Source organism: Pezoporus occidentalis, unplaced genomic scaffold (assembly GCF_034315485.1).
Source record: "Pezoporus occidentalis ecotype Australia unplaced genomic scaffold, CSIRO_AGI_Poc_V1 ctg13, whole genome shotgun sequence".
Lineage (NCBI taxonomy): Eukaryota > Metazoa > Chordata > Aves > Psittaciformes > Psittacidae > Pezoporus > Pezoporus occidentalis.
Genome location: NW_026913103.1, coordinates 13,434,670 through 13,453,949, shown reverse-complemented (window position 1 = coordinate 13,453,949; position 19,280 = coordinate 13,434,670). Strand labels below are relative to the sequence as shown.

The following is a 19,280-nucleotide window of genomic DNA, read 5'->3' as shown; positions in this document are numbered from 1 at the left end:
TCGCGGCGCGGGCGGCGCTCGGCGGCGCTGTAGCGGGCGGGACGGGTGGGCGCGGGGGAGGTTGCTGGTAGGCTGCCGGTAGGCAGGCAGGGCAAAGCAAGGAAGGGCACGGCACGGCATAGAAAGGCAAGGCGGTGCTGGTTTGCCTGCCTGCTCCTGGGTCCGGCGGTTCCGCGGCGTTGCCTGTGCGGCAGAGCCGCCACCGAAGCGAATGGGGAGGTGGCGCTGAGCGAACTGCCCTCCGCGGGGCTCGGCAGCAGAGGGCAGCGGCGCGGCGGGCTAGCAATGCCCCTCGCTCTCCTGCTTGCGCTGACCTTCTTCCTCCTTTTCCCGCTCCCGGCTTTGAAGCTTTTGTTTTCCCCGGCCGCTGCGATGGCAGGAAACTTCCCGGAGAGAGCTCAGGCCGGGCTTGTGCTGCGCTGGGCTCCGCGGGGCACCGGCCACGCCGTGAGGTGAGGAGAGGCATTGCGCCGTAGTTGGCGCTGGATCCGCCGGCGGCAGTTCGGCGAGGCTGGGCTGCGGCTGCCCCTGTTCCACAGGGGGCGGCAGTCTGGGCGGCCAGAGAAGGCAGAGTTGCAGCAGAGACCGCGAAGAGCCGCGCACGGTTGTGCCGGTTCCTCTAGCCGGGGTCCCACGGCCGGGAGGGGAGCACCGGGGGTTCCTGCCCGCGGGCTGGGTCGCTTAGGAGATCGGCGCCCTGAGGAGGCCCAGAACTGCCGGGCGCCCCCTCTCCCAGAGCCGTTGGTGGGTAACGGTCGGCGGCGTGCGGGCTCGGCGGCGTCTGAGGGGAGGCGGCAGGCGGGTGCTTCTCCGGGGCAGAGCGGGGCCCGGGGGCGGGACCGCTGCCAGCCCCGGGCGGGAGTTCTCAGCCGTGTCCTGTGGCCGTGCGGGCACCGGTGGGGACTTTCCTCCGGTGGTGGGGCCGCCCTTCCGGCTTGGGCTCCATCCCTGAGAGTTGGCGTCTCTCGCTCTCCGAAGCTCTCGGGCTGGATGCCGCCGCGCGGGTCACCGCGGGGTGGAGGCGGCCCTTCTCTCCCTGCGGCGGGATGGTTCGGTCGGGCACGGCGGGGCTGGCGGACCTGCTCCTCAGACTGCTGGTCGTGCAAAACTTGATCGCGGAGAACCCGCCGGTGTCTGGTGCGGTGTGCGTGTTTCCCTTCATGTGGGGAGTCGCTCCTGGGCAAAGAGAACTGTCTCACTTCAAAAATACCAGTTGTTCTTTACCTGCTTAAGTAAATACGTAATTTTTACGTGGATGTTCCACACAGTTTACATCATACTTGATTTTTAGCAGTCAGCTGATACAGTGCAGCTTAATATATAACAAAGCATATCGTAAAGTTTTCCTTGTAAATAAGTAAAAACACTTCCAAGAAAACGGTGGATTTGCATAAAGATACAGGTAGCATGCATATTTTAAATAGTCAGAGCTGGGAATAGCTGGCAAGTTTGATCCATGCCCAGGAGGGTTGTTAAACAAAATTGTTTGTCCTCACTGAAAACATGAATGTTTAAGTAGTGGCAAATGTGTTTTGCTGAATGGATTTTCTGTGGGACATCTTATGCATTCTGTCATTAGAGCAAAGGCAGCAGAGGTATCTGGTTATGAAAGGGGCAGTTTTAAACAGACCAATTCTAGATATCTGAAATCATAAAGAGATTTCAAAGAGTATTGATAACACACAATAGCTGTGTATTGACAGTTGTCACATGTGTTTTTACTGTTTTTGCACAGTTATCTATTGTGAAAAATGTACTTGCCAGCATTAGCTGGAGCTATGTTTTCAGGATAACGTAATAGATTCACTAGTAATTATGTTTAGTCTACAGAAGCAGATTTGTTGATGACTAGTAATTAGAATAATTGTTTCTAAATAACTCTCATTTTAAATATTTACTGCGATGATGATCTGCCCTCAGAAACCCAGCTTCTTATGCGATTTTGTGACACTCCTTTATTAGAGTAGCATTCCTGTAAAAGCATATGCTAAATGTATAGAACTTTGTTTTTTAAACTGAGAAAATAAATGAGACTGGATTAGTAGATGATGTGCAAGGTCTGCCTGCTCAGAGGAAATGGGAAGAAGGCAAGATGAGCTCTGCTAATTTGTAGTTTTCTTCTTGTATACTACAATGTGTAGATGACTTTTGTCGGATGGTGCTAACCAGGGTCTGCTTGTATGCTTCATTGCATGCACTACTTTTAAAGTCTTCCTCGAAGAAGCCTGGAGAGGCTATGGCTACTTCTCTACCAGTTAATTAAATGTACCCAATACTCTTTTCTGATCCTGAAGCTAGCTGGCATGGTTTAGCCCTTGTCTTGGCTGCTAAACTTTCCTGCCTTCAAGAACAGGATAGCTGAATACAAGCTACTGGTTGGGACTGGCTTCTGGGTAGTGTTAAATCCAAAATCATGCCCCAGAATTGCATAGAAGAGCTGTAGCTGGCCTGGGTTAGAAGGATGCTGTGTCTGTCAGTTCAGCAGTCTTCATGACTTGAGTTCCATTTCTCACGAGTGGTTCCTGGCATAGCTGGATTTACTAGTGGAGGCATAGACTATCGGCAGTGTTATAAGGAGCCTCTCTTAACTCTGCTCAATCATAGTGATCTAATTTCCCTGCATTGAGGATCTCTGGCACTATAAAAAGCTGCTTTTCATAGCTGGCTGCTTGGAACTGTCAGGGCTGCTTTCTTCTGCACTTGTGCAGGGGGATGAAGAGGGAGTAGGTGGAGCTTTGGTGGCTTTCCCATTTGCCCATAAGGGAGGGGTAAACAGATCAGGGAAAGGCTTGTTCTGCTTATCCAGAAATGTACTCCCAGAGCAGTGCATGTCTGTAAGCAGTCCTGATGGCTAGATGTGAACATGTCCATGGCCTGCATTCTCATGCTGTTTTGCTGCTTTCCTCCTTATTTTACTACAAGTAGCAACTTGGACAGGGCAAGTTTTGTTGTTTCGTTTTTGTTTTTTGTTTTGTTTTGATGCTCTGAAGAATATTTACTTCCAGGTGCCTGGAGAGATTACTGGCCTGTTAAAATCGTTGTGGACTCTCCCTATGCTTGTGGTCATCTTCTGTCACTGAAATCATGAAGTTACATAGGCTTTGTTCATAACGTTTCTGGAAATGTGCGTTTTGGTTCATGTTTTTGCAGCATCGAATTGTTTGGTTCAAGAATGGACCTATGCATGTGCGTTGTATTTTACACTCTGCCTGCTTTTTGAGTATTGTTATGTGTAGTCTCATAAATAAATTTCAAAGCAATTCTAAAGGATGTCAGACTTGCTTGTCACAAATGAGGAAAGTGAGGAAACAGGAAGTATGACTTTATCTAAGGCATACTGGAGTCTCAGATTGGAAAATGATCACTCAGGTTACACTACCTCTCATAGACATAAAAAATACTTTAATACAATGATGTATAATTTTTTTCCTCTATATTTGCTAACCTGACCAGTAGTCCAGTTTGAACTAGATAGGACGATTGTTTAGTCGCCTCATTTCCACTAGAAGATCATGCTTAGATACTTACCCAAATGTTATGTATGTTGTGGGACTTGGTAAATGCTTTACTTTCCAAACAGGCAGCTTGTTTTAGTGACATCTGAAATGTCAGTTTTTTTTGAGTGAAACCTCATAAAATACAAATCTTAATACTGAGACATTTCAATGCATACTGTAGGAAAAAGGTGAGCTATTCTTCTGCCTCTGTGAAAAAACACTGAGTCAGTAAGGTGTATTTATACTTAGGCACATGTTGAAATGTCTGAGGAGCCCTACTGGTTTGAATGGCGCTTAGAGAAATCTCTTCTATTACTGTAACCTAATTTACTTCAATCTAGATGTATATGATACACACGTTGTATTTGAAAGAGTATTGTCAAGACGACATAATAACAAAAGTGTTCTGAAATGTAAAGCTTTGAAGTGGGGACTATGCGGCCTTTGGGAGCTGTGGTTTATACTATCTAGGATCTGATTTTTTTCAGAGCACTTCGCATCTTAAATTGGGCAACAAAAATGAGTGGATGGTTATGATTTTTGCATCAGGTTAAAACTTAAACAGGGGAAGTTTAGGTTGGATATAAGAAAGAAATTCTTTCCTTTTAGGGTGGTGAGGCATTGGAATGGGTTGCCCAGGGAGGTTGTGAATGCTCCATCCCTGGCAGTGTTCAAGGCTAGGTTGGATGAAACCTTGGGTGGCATGGTTTAGTGTGAAGTGTCCTTGCCCATGGCAGGGGGGCTGGAACTAGATGATCTTAAGGTCCTTTCCAGCCTTAACGATTCTATGATTCTGTCTCTTCCTGATTTTCTTTTCCTTAGAGTTATTAAAACAAGGTTTGAATTGTGTTGATTAAGTATGACATGGTCACACAGAATAGTTGTGGAGAAAGCAATGCTTTGAACAGTTGTCTTGGTGAGCAATGTGCCTTCTAAAGGAAGGTGGTTTCTGTATGGATAAGTAGTATTTAGTCACGTAGTTAAAGTCAATGTCATAGTGTTTGATTACAGTTCTGTAATGGCTACTTCTCAAAGTCTTCAGAGCTTGACTTTTAAACATTGATAGTATTCATTTTTTAGCAGTTTTTAGGTGTGTAGTTTTCCAAGTGCCTTTTTTGCTTTTGTCATGGTGGGGTTTTTTGTGTTTGTTTCGTTTGTTTTGTTTTTTTCCCCACCCCTAAAGCAAATGGCAGCAAAAGGATTATTTTTTTCTGGGGTATCTTTGATCACTTCTTGTGTCCTTAGCAGAGTTAGAACCTCTGAATGCCAGTTCAGGCTGAAACTACCTGAGCTGTAGCATTAGGTCGTGATCCATACCTGGATTGACAGTGAAGGGATGCTTTATGCATGGATTACAAAATGACTGCATTACCACATTATTTTTATATAGGATAATATAGCTGACTTAGAGGATCATTTCCATTCTGAGGCTCAGTTTCCATTCTGCTGTCCACAGGGCAGTACTGTTTGGTAACTTTGTTTACTCTGCCATGTTTTAGGGACCTCTTACTGACCTATTTCTTCTGGTCTGTCTTGTTCCCAGCTGCTTCCTGTGTTTTTCTTGCAGATCCTTCTCTTGTTTGATTTTAATATGTAATTCCTACTTGCTAATCACTTTATTTGGACAGTTAGAATATTTTATGCTGATCTAGTTTGCAGCTCTCTAGTTGCATGGGTCAGGTCAGGAAAGCAAAGGGGAAACAGGCTTTCATATCCAGCGCTCAGTTTTAACAGGCTGTGGTGAAGGAATAATCGCGGTTATATCCGAAGTGGGCTGAGGCTGGAGCATAGAACTACAGGATAATTGAGATGGAAGAGACCTCAGGAGGTCACACAGGTCACTACTCTGCTCAGTGCTTAGCCAGATTGAAACTTAGGTGAGGTTATTCAGATCATGTCCACTTGCTTTCTGAGTATCCTCAAGGATGGAGGCTCTGCAGCCTCTATGAGTAACTTATTCCAGTGTTCAACCACTCTCACTATGAATTTTTTTTTCCCCTAAGGCCTACCCAAAGTTACCATATTGTGGCTTGTGTGCATTGTCCCTTGTCCTATGCTGTGAACCACCAAGAAGAGTCTGGTTCTTGCACTCGTTAAAAACAACAGATTTTTTTCAGATGCTTAATAACACACTTTGAGGAATACATTTAACTTGTCAAACAGGTGAAAACCAATCCTCTTCAAGCCAGTTCTTTTACACCTTGTTCAATAGCATGCTGATCAAATCCAATGAATGATGTTCTTTTTCTTCTTTTTTCAATGTGGGCAAAATGAAAATGTTTTGGTGGCCTTGTTTTTTGAAACCACTGAGGTGTTTGAAATTTCTCCTTTCTTTCTCCCACGTGATCATGTATTGTAGTTTCCATCAGGTGCTTGCTTCATTATGTGCAGTGAATGGATGCTGGTGGTTTAGGAGGTAGATCTGTCTCCAGTCTGAGCTTCTGAAAGCTAGCTATCTTGTCCTGTGGTTTGGGGTTGGGTTTTTCTTTTTTCCAACCTCATTAGGTCGATGGACCCCTACATAGCAAATTTAAACCCACTTACAATAGGCTACCTTTCAGGGATCTGTTAGAAATAATCTGCAGAGGACTATGGTGATGCTGAGGTAGTTTCAAGTAGCCTTCCAGGCACAGTCAATGGAGAAGAAATAAGCTTGTTCAGAAAGTGGTTTATCCCACCTACGGCTGAATTACTTCCTCTGTGTCTGCTTTGTATCATGAGAGTCTTAATGATGTTTTTAGCCTTGCTGTCCAGCTTTTAGGTCAGCTGTATTTAAGTAAGGTTAATCCTTAGTGAGCACCTTCACAGTCCTTTATTTTCTTATAATTATTCAATATATAGTCACATGCCCTATGTACAACCCATTCTGAATGCTTAATAATTAACTTCAGTGTTTGTTTCTTCTGTAGTGGTGTTCATCCCTATAATATCTCAGTTCTTCAGGAACGTTAAATTATTTTTGTTACCTCACTATTTTGTGCAAGCTATCTTCTCATTTTAAAGATAGAAAATGGAAAAAAAAGTGATAGAAAAAGGTTCACAAACAAGAGGTGTTCTGTTTGGCTTGCTTTGAGCACAAGGGGAAAACCTTGCAACAAAGTGGAGAAAATATGTGCATTTTTAATGCAATTTGTGAAATAATAATCCTGTCTTTCTAAAGATGTCTTAGAACTTCAAAACCTGACATAACTTAGAAGTGGTTATTGCTATAAGTTTTCTCCCTCAGTAGTGTAATTCGCAAAATTATCCCTTTCAAATGATTGTACAAGGTTCATTGTGTATAATGACAGAAAAGTATGATGTCTTGTGAAAAACATAGACGACTTTTTTGTCAAAGACTTGAAAAGTAATGTGAAAACACATGATATTATGTGTTGATTAATTTTTTATCTTCAGTAGATAGTACTCTAACGAGCCTTCTATTACTTGATCATTTTGATTTAGACTCTTCTGTCAGTTTGTCACTTCTGAATTTTCTCTAGACGTTTTTCTGCAGTCTTACTTGGTATTTGTGGATGTGTTTAGAAATACATACATGTAATGCATTCAGGATTTTTTTTCCCTGTATCGCTAACTGTATGTGTATATGCTTTTGCATAGATAAACTCCAGAGTGCAGATAATTATTTCAAGTGCATTTGTATCCAGATTTCCTGTTCTTTGTCTTACTACCGAAATGATTTTAAGAAACAAAATAAAAAATCTCCAAAAATCCAAACTTCCTACATCTAGCTAAAGACATGCCATGAAAATTTGAAGGAATATGAGTGTTATGTTTGCACTTCATTCTCTCAGCAGTGCACACATGCACCCTGGTACCCCAGACCTTCATATGCTTGTATTAAATACTCAAAAAATCAGTGCATGGCCTGGAGAGGAACTATCTGGGCTTTATTTTGAGAAAAGTCAATTGAGTAGCAGTGGAGCCTCCCAGATCTTGCCTTATTTCTGATCTGTAGGGTTCATGAGTTGGTTGAGCTGAGAAGTTAATTCCATCTTTTCACACTACTGAATTCATTCAGCATGTCTGCTTAGGCGCTCCAAGTGTGTCATTTATGATAAGGAGGTGACATTTAAAAGAAATTTGGCAGTATTTAATACTGACTCATACAGACATGTTCAGAGTATTTATAACAGGGAGAGGTTGTACTATGCTTTACTGGTATCAGGACATCTGCTTCTGTCATAAGAAATTTCCATCGTATTTATTATGAGGATAGGGACAGGGATAAGTACATTTGCTTACTGAAGTTAGGAGTCTCTTTCCTCCCCATGCTATTAATTTTGATAAGAAGGTAAGTTCTGATTGCATTTATCTTTTCTGGAAATAACAAATCAAAGCATAAGCAATCAGTAGCACTTCTGCTGTTAAACTGTTAGGTCCAAATTGAACTGCATTAAATGTAAGGCCACCACAAATGATAGACTTGAAAAAGCGTCTCCACAGTACAGTGGCGAGAAGGTGATATACTTTGAGTTATCAGCAAGGCTGAAAATATTAATAGTCCCTGTATATTCACTCTGATTTCCCACTGTTTTCAAAGTCTGTATCTGTTCCTGGGTATTCAACTGTTCGAATAATCAATTACATTCTTAATTTCTTGATGCAAATATAAATGAGTATGAATTAGGCATTGGTTTAGGGACTGACCAGCCACTTTGGTGGTTTTCCAAGATTTTGCACTTCTAAAACAGTGAGGAACATAGATGGTCTTGTTTCTGTTATGATGTTTCACGGGATCCTGACAATCTCCAGAGCACACTGAGGATCCCAGCATCCTAACTCCAGGAAGGGAGGGCCTGGTGAATCACTCCTGGGGTAGGCTGGTGTCAGCTGTTGACAGGGTAATTTGGAACTCTGGAATGGACCTGTTAAGCATTATGAAGCTCTTATATAGAAGCGTACATCTGACTCAGTTTTTCAGGCAGCACAAATGTATGCAGGCTGATACAGATACATAGAGGTGTGGAGTTCATACACAGTACTGTTAAGAAACAAGATAATTAAAATAGATGTCTGAAACAGTCTAGAAGAATTTGCTTTCCTGAAATGCATGTTCCATCTGACTGCTGAGTAAGCTTATTTTATTACCTCAAAGCTGTGTTGAAGCCTGAGTAGGAAGAGAATGTGTGTGTGTGGAAAAGAGATACTAATAAGGAAACAGACTTCCTTAAGGTCTTAAATTGGGGCTTCAAATTGATGAGCACTTACCAAAGTTGCCAGACATTGCCAAAAGGCCTACCCAGTTCATTACCCAGCCAGATCACTGCTGTGTTCCAGGTATTTCAAAGAGCTGTTGTCAACATCATGAAAAAGATAACTCATTCCTTGAAAACATTTTCAAAAATACATGTAGTCAACTGTATTTATCAGCTGATTAACAGCCTCTTACCTGAGAAATTGGTGTGGTCACTCATACAACATATCATAGTTTAAGATTAAACATATAAGTGATTTTAGACTAGTATTTGTGAATACAAAAGAAATTTGACCCATTTCTTCCCTCACCTGGGAGAAAAGGTGAAGAACTGTCATTGATTCTGTCTGATGTAGTCAGCCTGCTTCTTTCTTGGAACTAACCACCACCAGAGAATCTGAAAAATGTTGGTTGTAGTTAACAGTCATGTGGGACTTGTTTGAACGAAGCATCAGGCATCTAGAGCAAGTGCTACTGTAGTAAGTATTTCCTAGAGGGATGCCAGCCAATGAATAGCTGTGAGAAACACTGCTCAGTACATTGCCTGAGGAGACTACTGATTTATGAAAGCACAAATCTCTCTTCAGTTGCTGTCAGCAGGTGAGGCAATATGGTCTGTATGCCACCACTGTATAGTAGAGTGAGGCAAAGCTAAGCAGGTTTATATCTGAAACGGTTCACTGTATGGCAAAACCATTCTCTGGATTAAAGACTGCCTTGCTGGTTATGGGTCTTTGAGGTGTAGGCAATGAGGAGATTGTTCTGCTCTTTGTAACTGATTAATATGCCTGTTAAGTAAGAACTGAACTTCCTTTTACCAGGTTAGAGTTGCTACAGTCATGCAAAATAGTGTACGGTTAAGATGCATTCTGCAATTTTAAGTTGCATCCATTCATACTGGTTCTAGAAGGCCTGATGCTCTCCAGTTTTGTTTTAGCTTGCCTACAGTATCAGGGAATTGCTAGTTATTCCTTAGTCTCTGAACTAGCTTTCCTAAATATTTTGAATTTGCAATTTTTATGCTATTAATGTTAAACATAAATGTTGTGTTGGGTACTGGATTTTTATTTTAGTTTGTACAGAGGATATTTATAGTTTTAGATGCAAAAACCTGAAAAGTATTTTTAAGACATGTGGCTCTACTTTGTAATGTGGTTAACTTTCATCAGGTTTTGTGTGTGTGTGTGTGGGGGGGGTTGTCTGGTTTTGGTGGGGTTGTTTTTGGTGTGTTTTTTTTTTTTTTTTTTCTGCCATTAATAGCATTGCATCGCAGGTCTTTCAGATTACTTCTCTCAAAAAAGCCTGAAGAGAACAGATTGACCTCATGCAGTTCTGAAGCCTCCTTCAGCTGGGCATAGTGGAACAAAGATGAGAGAAATTATTTCATTCTGAAATTCTTAGTGGAAGATGGTATACAAGATCGCTCCCTCTCAGAGCCAGGACTTGGGTCTTCAGGAGCATCAGGAAAGAGATTCTATTGTAACACCCAGAAGTTGAAAGACTATGCCATTCTCAGTATGTGAATTGCTTATTCAAGCTGGAGCAGGGAGTTTGGGAGTGTGTGTGTGTGTGTGTGTGTGTGTGTGTGTTAAGAACATTATTGCCTTTCTAGATTCATTTATGTGCTCACTAATCAGGGTGACTCTATGCTGTTTAAAATATAAATGTTTTTGAGCCTATTTCCGGTGTACAGGAGGATATGGTTTGGGAATTTAGCTTTCTGCAGCCAGATGGATTATAGTGTTGCTAAGGAAACAGACTATAAATGAAGTGGCAGCTGAGTGTCCCTAGAATATCAGACTGCTTGAAGCTGGTATTTTAAACTCATTTAGGTGGGTAGATAAATTGATGATGTGGTGAGAAGTTAATTTCCTCTATTTTATGGTTTGTTAATTTTCATTGCTTTGTTAGTATTTACAGAGGATACCTTCACTTCCCACTCATACCACCTGATGTGTGGCTCACTGAACAAAAATTTGCAGTTAAAATTAGAAAATGGACAAGAGCTGTACAGTAAAACAGATCCGAAAATAATCATTAAAACTACTGCTCAGTGCATAGATAATGTAACAGAGACCTGGTAGCAGTATGGTCCTGAAAAACAGGGGCTAGGAAGGCAGCTGAGCTTCTTCAGACTACATGGGAAAGAATAGAGCTTCTACAGACCTGGTAAAGTTAGATTTTGTACTTCATGTATAAGCTGCTTAAAATAGGTTATACCTATTTGATTTACATATGTGAAGTAGCAAGTAAATTGAATTGTATTTTTGAGAGTTGCTCTGACAAAGAAGAGATCTTGTCTCTTTTTTCTAATGCTTTTTGCTGAAAATGCACCAGGTTTCCAATCCAGGGTTATTGACTGATAGAGCAGGATTCTTTTTTCTTCACACCCCCCCCCCCCCCCCCCCCCCCCCCTGGAGGACGGCAAGCATAGCTTGGTCATTCTGGCTGAGCATAAGGCTATAGGAATAAAGACTTAGCTGAACCCAGAGGACAGAGAGCAGCCACTGCTGTTGATAAGATGGGCTGATTGGACAAGGAGAAGGCAGGAAGAGTTCTGAATAGCCTGAAATACCTGCAGACTTCAGCCTTGTAAAAGCGTGTAAGTATGATGTGGAGCCTCCCTGTCCCACTTACCAAGGTCTCCAATGTAAGAGGTCAAGTAATGTGCCTATTTCATATTGCTTGCTTTACTTTTAAGTGTGTTATATTCCTGCAGTTAAAATCCCTTCTTTGGAGCCTGATGGCCTTCAAAACTGAAATACTAGAGAAAGTAGTGGTGTCCATGTTCTCAGCATTGTGTGAGTTGTTTAAGATAAAAGGAATGACTAGACTGTATCTAGAAAGGATATATTTAGAGTTGCACCCACTTCTAAAAAAACCTGATGATAACAAGTGGATGGATAGTGAAAGGCAACACAAAAAACTAATGCAAGAGTCTGTTTTGAAGGTGTATCCCATGCATACAAAGGAGTAAATTCAAATATACAGGCAAATAGTTAGAATTTTATTCAGATGTGTGTGCCTATCTACTCAAAGCGAGACTGATGTGGAGCGAATATGCATGAGTTTCACAGGCTATGTTTGCTTAAGAAGGAAAGGAATAAAACTGGGCTGGAAGGACAACAGGCAATGTTTGAGTCTGTAAAGCTTCAGAAATTTGCCCTAGCTACTTCTGTAACAAAAACGAGATCTGGAACGGTCTTTGTAAAACTGAAAATGGTAAGAACATGACAAGCAAATACAGTTTGTGAGCTAAATATGAAATAGAAGGCCAAGAAGGAATTTAAAGTACATATAGGTGGTTGGTAGAATTGCTGTTCTATGTTTTCTGATTTGAAATGAAACTATTTTCAGTAAAATACATTCTGGAAAATGAGTCATTGTTCCAGCAGTGTTAAACCTCTTCAGCATGTGGTATTTAAACTGTTATTTAGAATACATTGCAGAGAACTGTTTCTGGTCTTTCCAAGCCAGGTGGGCAGCACATTGTGGAGATGGCATTAAGTGCACCATAAGTTTTCCCTCCATGTTTGTCATATGACTGGATTTAGCGTATTTATGTGAGTACTGTCAATCTACATATGGATCAGGATCTGCCGTTGTCTTATCACTGGAAAGAGTAGCAAAGAGCAGGCTATAGCTGTCACAGCACGTAAATCATTACTTTTCCTTTTAATTGCCCCTTCAGGATTGAGACTTTAATTGTTATGGTGGCTGTTTACTCCCTGAAGGATGCTTTGCATCTTTCCTGAAAGTCTCTTTCTCATCTTCTGACAAATCGTGTGCATGTTGTGTGGTGGAAGGGGCTGTAGCACCCATGAGAAAGCTGGCAACAAAGAGGAAGCTGTAGGTCGGATTAACTGTTGCTGCAAAGTGCCCATAGGAAAGGGACAGTAGGAAGAAGACAGCAAGCCTGATGAAAATGTTCTGAGGGTTTAATTGTGGCTCTTTTACTGTTGATTGAACTGGAATGAGAAGTATTTTGAGGGAACGAAGTAAATGTACTGTACTGTAGCCAGGTGTGCCAGAGCAAGTCTTGTTAAAGTGAATCTTTTTTGTGTAAACAAAATAATGATGTATAAACAAATAATTTTGGCTTTTATTGCAGAGATTTTTTAGAAATATATATATGTTTATATTCAACAAGATTTTAAATGGAAAAAAAAGTTAATTATTTGATAGGCAAAAAATTCTCTAGAATTTATTTTTAGCAGCTACGTGAGTGTAAAGGAGCTGCTACCAGAAGCTTGGCTATTATGTCTGGAGAAGGAGAGTGGTTTTGATAGAAATAAAGAGAAAATAATCAGAAGATAAGACAAAAATATTTAACTTTAAATCAGTCCCAAAGACAGGCAGAAGAATTACATTTTTATGGACAGTCATAATACCTTCTGTAGTATCCTGATACTGAATGCATGAAAATGACCTGCAAACCTTCCCCAATAGTTTAAAATACTTTTTTTTTTCTTTTTTTTCTGCTTAGAAATACATCTCTTCTGACTTCATATGTGGTCTTTTTGATGTAGTCAATGTTAATTTTAACATTTTTGGAGTTTTTAAAGAGATTTATAGAAAGTACAAAGGCAAGAGTTTCATTTTTTTTATCTGTATGGTGGATGTCATTACACTTGTTTCCTTATAAATCTTGAACATAACTTTGAGTTGTTATTAACTTTTGTCTTCTAAAAAAATTATACAGATCTTGGTCTGAATTTTTCAACAGTTGCTGAGTAGTTGCAATTGAATTAGAAATTACATTACATTTATTATTCTATTTCTAGTTATCCTGTGTGCAAGATGGTAAATTCTGCACAGTATTTTTACAAGATCAGTTTCATATTGAAATTTAGACCAAATAAACTTCTTTCTAACTATAGAAACGTTTTGATGTATTTTTCAAAAGGATTTAATTGAGCATACTTAAACTCCTTTCAGTTAAGTGGGGAGTTACGGCCTTGAGCTACCAAAGTGGAAGACAGCATGAGTTAATGGGTGACTTCTTCCTGGTAAGGTAATGTGCTTTCAAAATCACCAGAGTGATTCATTTTAATATTTTGGTTTGTAAATTAAATCAACTTTCTAATCTGTTTGTGATGGGTGTCCTAAGCCCTGCCTGTCATGTCTGTGCAGAAATTGTTCGTGCTAGTATTGCATTGGATATGAATTTATGTGATATGTAATCTCACCCTGAGAGTTGTTCAAATGGTAACTCTCATTTTAACTGTCTTTTTTAATGTTTGGTATGAGTAGATTTCTAACTAGAACTGTTTCTCAGAAACAATTGCTATCTTGAAAGTGTTATATGAAAATACATGCGCTCATGCTCGTATGCATCCACATATATACACATGTTCCTGTGTGTATATACATGCACATATATGTATCAGAAAAATGTATAACAGTGTAAATACGCATATAAACTGAATTTATGTTTAATTCTCAGCTAAATCTTACCCTTGCAGCCTTTAAGTACTTTCAGAGCAGGATTCTGCAAGTAGTCACCTCATTTAACTTGCTAGCAGCACCTCTTCTCTGTGCACCAAGTGCTGAGAAGTAAGATCCGTAACATCTATATTACTGGAGCAAGACTCTTAGGCAGCATCACAATTTGGCTGTCGTATGAGCTGTATCCTTGTAGGAAAAGCAGAATCAGGGTAGATTGCTTTGTTTTGGGAACTAAACCAAACCACAGGAACCATTGTGGGCAGCACACTATGTGAAAAGAGTACAAATTCAGTCATCCTAATCACTTTTCCGTTAGCATCCCTGCATCATTTCATAAAAAGATGAATTTTTGTTAAAATCAATTTTGTTTCAAAAAGCAGGTATCTTTTTGTGAAAGAGACAGCTTAATAAATTCCATCAATTTAGAATGCTGTTGATGATGGGATTGCCATTTTTACGGATGAATTTTATAAAACCTTGCATTTTGGTAGAAGGTAGCTTGCTGATGGCTGTTGTCAGAAGTGCAACTAACAAGAAAATCCATCTTTCCCTGTTCTTAGCAGAAAGTAGTGCAATAGTGTGTCTGGTGTACTGGGACGCTACAACAGAGGCAGGAGTGATGTAATATGAGGAGCCTGTAGATCTTTACCTTATGGCATCTGACAGTGGAACATCTTAACAGAATTCAGTCTTCTGGTCAGAAAATATACTGGAGAAGTTGTGCTAGTTGAAAAGCCAGAATAGCCTTAGGATAACTGTTGAAACTTTCTGACTAGAAACAGGCTTTTTTACTTGCCTATTATCTTCTTCTGATAGACTGACTTTTTAGTGAAGAAAGGAAGCTTTCAGTATCTCAGTTTATTTTTGCCCATATTTTGACTTAATATCCCCGAAAAATGCTAAGAAAGCCTGCTAAAAACCAGCCATGGACTAGTTGCGACTAGACATAGAGAACTGTTGGTAAAGTACATGGCGGAAGTTTGAAAATCCGTGGCATATTGAAAACACATCGTAATTTTCAAGACCTTCTCTTGCCTTTTACTAAGTCTTTAGTGTAATGTGAATGCTTGTGGGAAACATTTTAAAGTTTAATGGTGTGTAAGGTCTCTGTGATTTTTAGTTTCACTGTTTCAGTTATTTGGAAGTGACAGTTCCTGGTTTGGGGAATCAAAATAGACTTAATAAGATGAAAATTCATCTATCATCAGTAATTACAAGTTTTGCACCATTCTTGCTTATGGCACAGCACTGTCTCGAATGTAAATACCTTTTAGTATATAAAAGCCAAATCTAGATCTTATGGCTTGATATGCGTACACCAACATCTCGGAGCTTCAGGTGAGATAGGTTGACGCTTTTAAATTTGCTCGTTAGGGTCTACTTTAGTCCAGATTGATGCTTCTGCTTCGCAACTGGGGAGCTGGGTTCAGGAAGGAGTGAATGAGGAAGAGGTCAGTACTGCCCATTCAGTAGCTCTGCCAGCTCTAAATGGTGGTAGCATCAAGGTTGTAATTCCACAAGTAGAGTTCTTTGCAGGTAACAGGAATCCGTGCATTCATAATTTCATTGTAGGATCATGAAGAGTTACAGAGCTTTCCCCCTCTGTTCTTACAAAAAAGCCTGACTAATCATTTATAATGGGAAGAAAAAAGGAATGTTCTTTGGAAACAGTGTTAACTGCTGATTGCCAAGAGAAAACTGCACTAAGCAGCCTTGCTCAGTTAAGAGGAAGGTCTGTAAGGTACTCAAATTTAGTAACATTTTCCAGATTTTGAAAGTCCATTTATTTTTAGCTTCTTGGAGGCTTGAAGTGGAAGAACTTTCTAGTGTATGATAATGTTTTGAATGCTTTTCTAAATTTATTTTAAAGGTGCTTTCTATAAACATTTAAGTAGAGAAAAGGAACGGTTCTTATCTAGGGGAATGTGGTTGTCTGGAGCAAAGACCTGGCAGGTTGTTACTATATTTAATCTGTCCAAGTTCCTGGCAGAGTCTTCTGTCTGCTTGCAAAGCTGTTCGCTTCTTTGATACTTCAGGAAGCCTAAGAGGGAAGATTAACAGTTTATAATGCTTATCTCAGTAAAGGGGAAACAAATCATTTGGTGAAAATCTGTAATAGTATAATGGGTACATTTTACTTTATACATAAACAAATCCTATTTTTCCTTCCCACCTTGTTCTGTGGAATAAATAGAAGTATCAAATTGTTGTGCTAATGGAAAACAATTTGTGTTAAAAGATAATCAGAAAAATCTTTCAAACACTGATTTCAGTTGTGGCCATAATTGTTGAATTGTGGCTTCAGTTGTGAAAATGGGTTTATTCTGCAGAAGGCGGATTTCTCAGCAGGTGCCAGTCCAGCTGATCAGGCCTTATGTTTTGGGTGTTTGAGGTTGGGTTGAAGTTGGTTGCAGATACAGAAATTCAGCACTCAGATGGTTGAAGGAACCAGGACATTATGAGTGATTTTAAAGTACTGTTAGTTTTTATTGCTTCCCATGTAGAAGGTCATTGTGCACTCCTTGGCTGGTTTGTCCTCCAACCCCTGTGTAGAGCATTTACATAGAAACTTGTTCGTGAAGGATCCTGACATCTTTTTCTCCACTGTGGAAGTGACTTACAGATGTTCTATTAGTGGCTTCTGGAAAAAAATTAAAAGTTGTATAGCCTTTTAAAAACTAGCATGTGAATGTATGTGTGTCCCATGTATTTGTCCTTTTGATTGTTATATATAAACAATATAAATAAATCAGGTCACTGGGATCTTCTAGTGTCACATAAGCTCAGCTTTCAAGGCTCACTGAGATTTTCTGGCTTGCTTCTGAGAGTATGTGGAAAAGCTACATTGAAAACTTATGTTCTCAGTTAACAACAGGTGTGTTGTAATAAAATATGCAACTTTTTAGTCATGCTAGGTCCAGTTTACAGAAATCATTTTAACTTGAGGCATAAGAGCTTTGTGCTGATCGATTGGTGCAAGAGTATGCAGAGGAAGTGCTGAGATCCTGCATTGAAACTTTCATAGTTTATTCTTCTCTGTGCCTGTTCTCTTGCCCTTGGATTTTCTAATACCTTTATACTGATATCTTTATGCTAATAGCTTCTTCAAGATGTTCAGTAGCCACCTGTAGACTTAAGTGACATTTTTTCTGAGCAGCTTTGGGTGTCTCATTATCAGGATTCTAATATTTTAAAGCTAAGCGTGTGTTTTAACAGACCCAGTAAGATTTATGGCAGCTAACTGTTGTGTGCTTGTCTACGAATTAAATAAATGCATCTGAATGAGATCTAAACAATGTTTTGCTCCAGTCCTGGGAAATGTTAGTATTAAATGGTGAGATTCTTATGCTCCAGAGGCTAGATGGCTGAGGGTCTTTTTGGCTTGATGAAACTTGGATGCCTTAATCCTGCCTAAGTTCTGCAAGAAGGGGGTGTGTGATCTGTCTTTTGTCAGGAGACACAGCACATTCTACCTCTCCCAGTAAAAATAGTTTTATTACAGGAAAAACTTTTGCAATTCTGGTCTTGTCCTGCCTTGAGTGTAAATATCTCACCAACTTGTTTTTCTTTTTTTTTACAGGTTATTTGGAAAGAGACTACTTTGCTGAACAGAACAACTCAAGATGACTTGTGATTCCTGTTCTACATGGGAGCCAGTCTGGATTGGTATGTTGGGAGCTTTTTCTTATTTATCAAACTCACTTGTAGTGATAGCATGTATAATCCCAAGGTCTACTTAAAATTGAGGAAGCTTCCGACTTGTATGTTAATAACTAGGTGAAGACTATGAATTAAAAGAGTGTGTTTTCAGTTATGTTTTCAATGGTTACTGTTCTAGATACTACAGCATTTAGTTAGCTCTTCAACATGAATATGGTTAATATGACCTTTGAACTAGCGAGGAAGTTAGAAGTCAGGGGAAATATTGTGACAGCACTAGAAATATAGAACTTTATAAGTCCTTTCACATGATCTGCAAATTGGGAACATGGTTTTTCCCAAGAGCGAAGAAAATATAATTATTTTTTATATTTTTGTGTATTTGTGGTTTAGAATAGTCATGAAGATTCCCATGGCTGACATTTCTTGACAATTAATGCCTGTCTGAATTAAGGACAGGAAAAAATACCCTCAAGAGGGCAATTAGTTGTACTTAATGACCGAAAGCAGAGGTGGCTGTTTCGTATAATAATTTCCTATGAAAATTGCCACAGTAGTGTATATGGAGTGGGAAAAAAAGGACAATTTCCTAAGTTAAACTAATGCCTCTTGTGAATAGTTTCATGGGTCATCTGCTCATGCAGTGTGGTTTATTAGTTTCAATTTAGGATATGTAAATAGGTATTAAAACTGAAAATTGCTAGTTCCTTTTAGGAGGAACAGTTAGGTGAGTAAGAGCATTGTCCCTGCTGATTCGTGCTCTGACTCATTGTTTGCGCTGGCTTTAGCAAAAGGGACTCTATTGCAATAGATTCCTGCCTCTACTTAATGGCACAAGAAACTGCTTGATTCCTGTTGTGAGTGGAGTATGTCCTGGGGTGCTTTCTACAATAATAGGGTGTCAGAGTATACTTTAGTATTTTCTACCAACATGTAACTCTTTTTGAAAACAAAATAAGCTCATGGCCTTCGTGTTTGTTGCTGACTTTATCCCTTTTTCCCCTAAGAATATTTTTTAATGTTGGTTTGGTTGGGGTTTTTTATGCTGCAACAATTGTTTTTGCCAAATTTTACCTTTGAAATAAAACCATTGATAGCAACTATAAATCATGCAGAAATTTCCCATTTATGAGCACTTAAAACATCCCTGAGAAGTAAGAAAGATCACTGTACCACTCATTGCTGGCTTCAGGTTTTTTGAATAAGAATGATTTCTGTGTGCTGGACCAAATCTTGGTGCTGGGCAGTACTGAAAATATGCTTACTTTTAGCAGTTAAATCATTGAACATTTTGGCAGCTGTTCACAGTGTGTTGATCTGTATCAAACATAAACTTATTATGGCACTGTTATGTTCCCTGTTTTGTCTATGTTGGACTTACTGGTTTTGACTGATGTTGGCTTTTCATGTAAGATCTAATCTTCCATTTCTGGTTGAGCATGCTATCCAAATTTTGAACGGAAACCTTTTAGCTTCAA

At 39.8% G+C, this 19,280-nt stretch overlaps 1 protein-coding gene across 5 annotated transcripts in view; it reads left to right on the top strand.

Annotated features, from left to right (window-relative positions):
• The first annotated feature begins 92 nt into the window (after window positions 1-92).
• Window positions 93-19,280, top strand: part of GPR63 (G protein-coupled receptor 63) — an 81,454-nt gene continuing 62,266 nt past the window's right edge. For 4 of the 5 annotated variants that reach the window (XR_009962775.1, XR_009962776.1, XR_009962778.1 and 1 more), the window contains exons 1-2: window positions 93-452; window positions 17,723-17,808. The gene's annotated coding sequence lies outside the window, so the exon portion shown is untranslated. Of the gene's footprint in view, window positions 453-9,925; window positions 10,210-17,722; window positions 17,809-19,280 lie in introns of those variants that run through there. The other variant, XM_062608421.1, reaches the window with a different exon arrangement.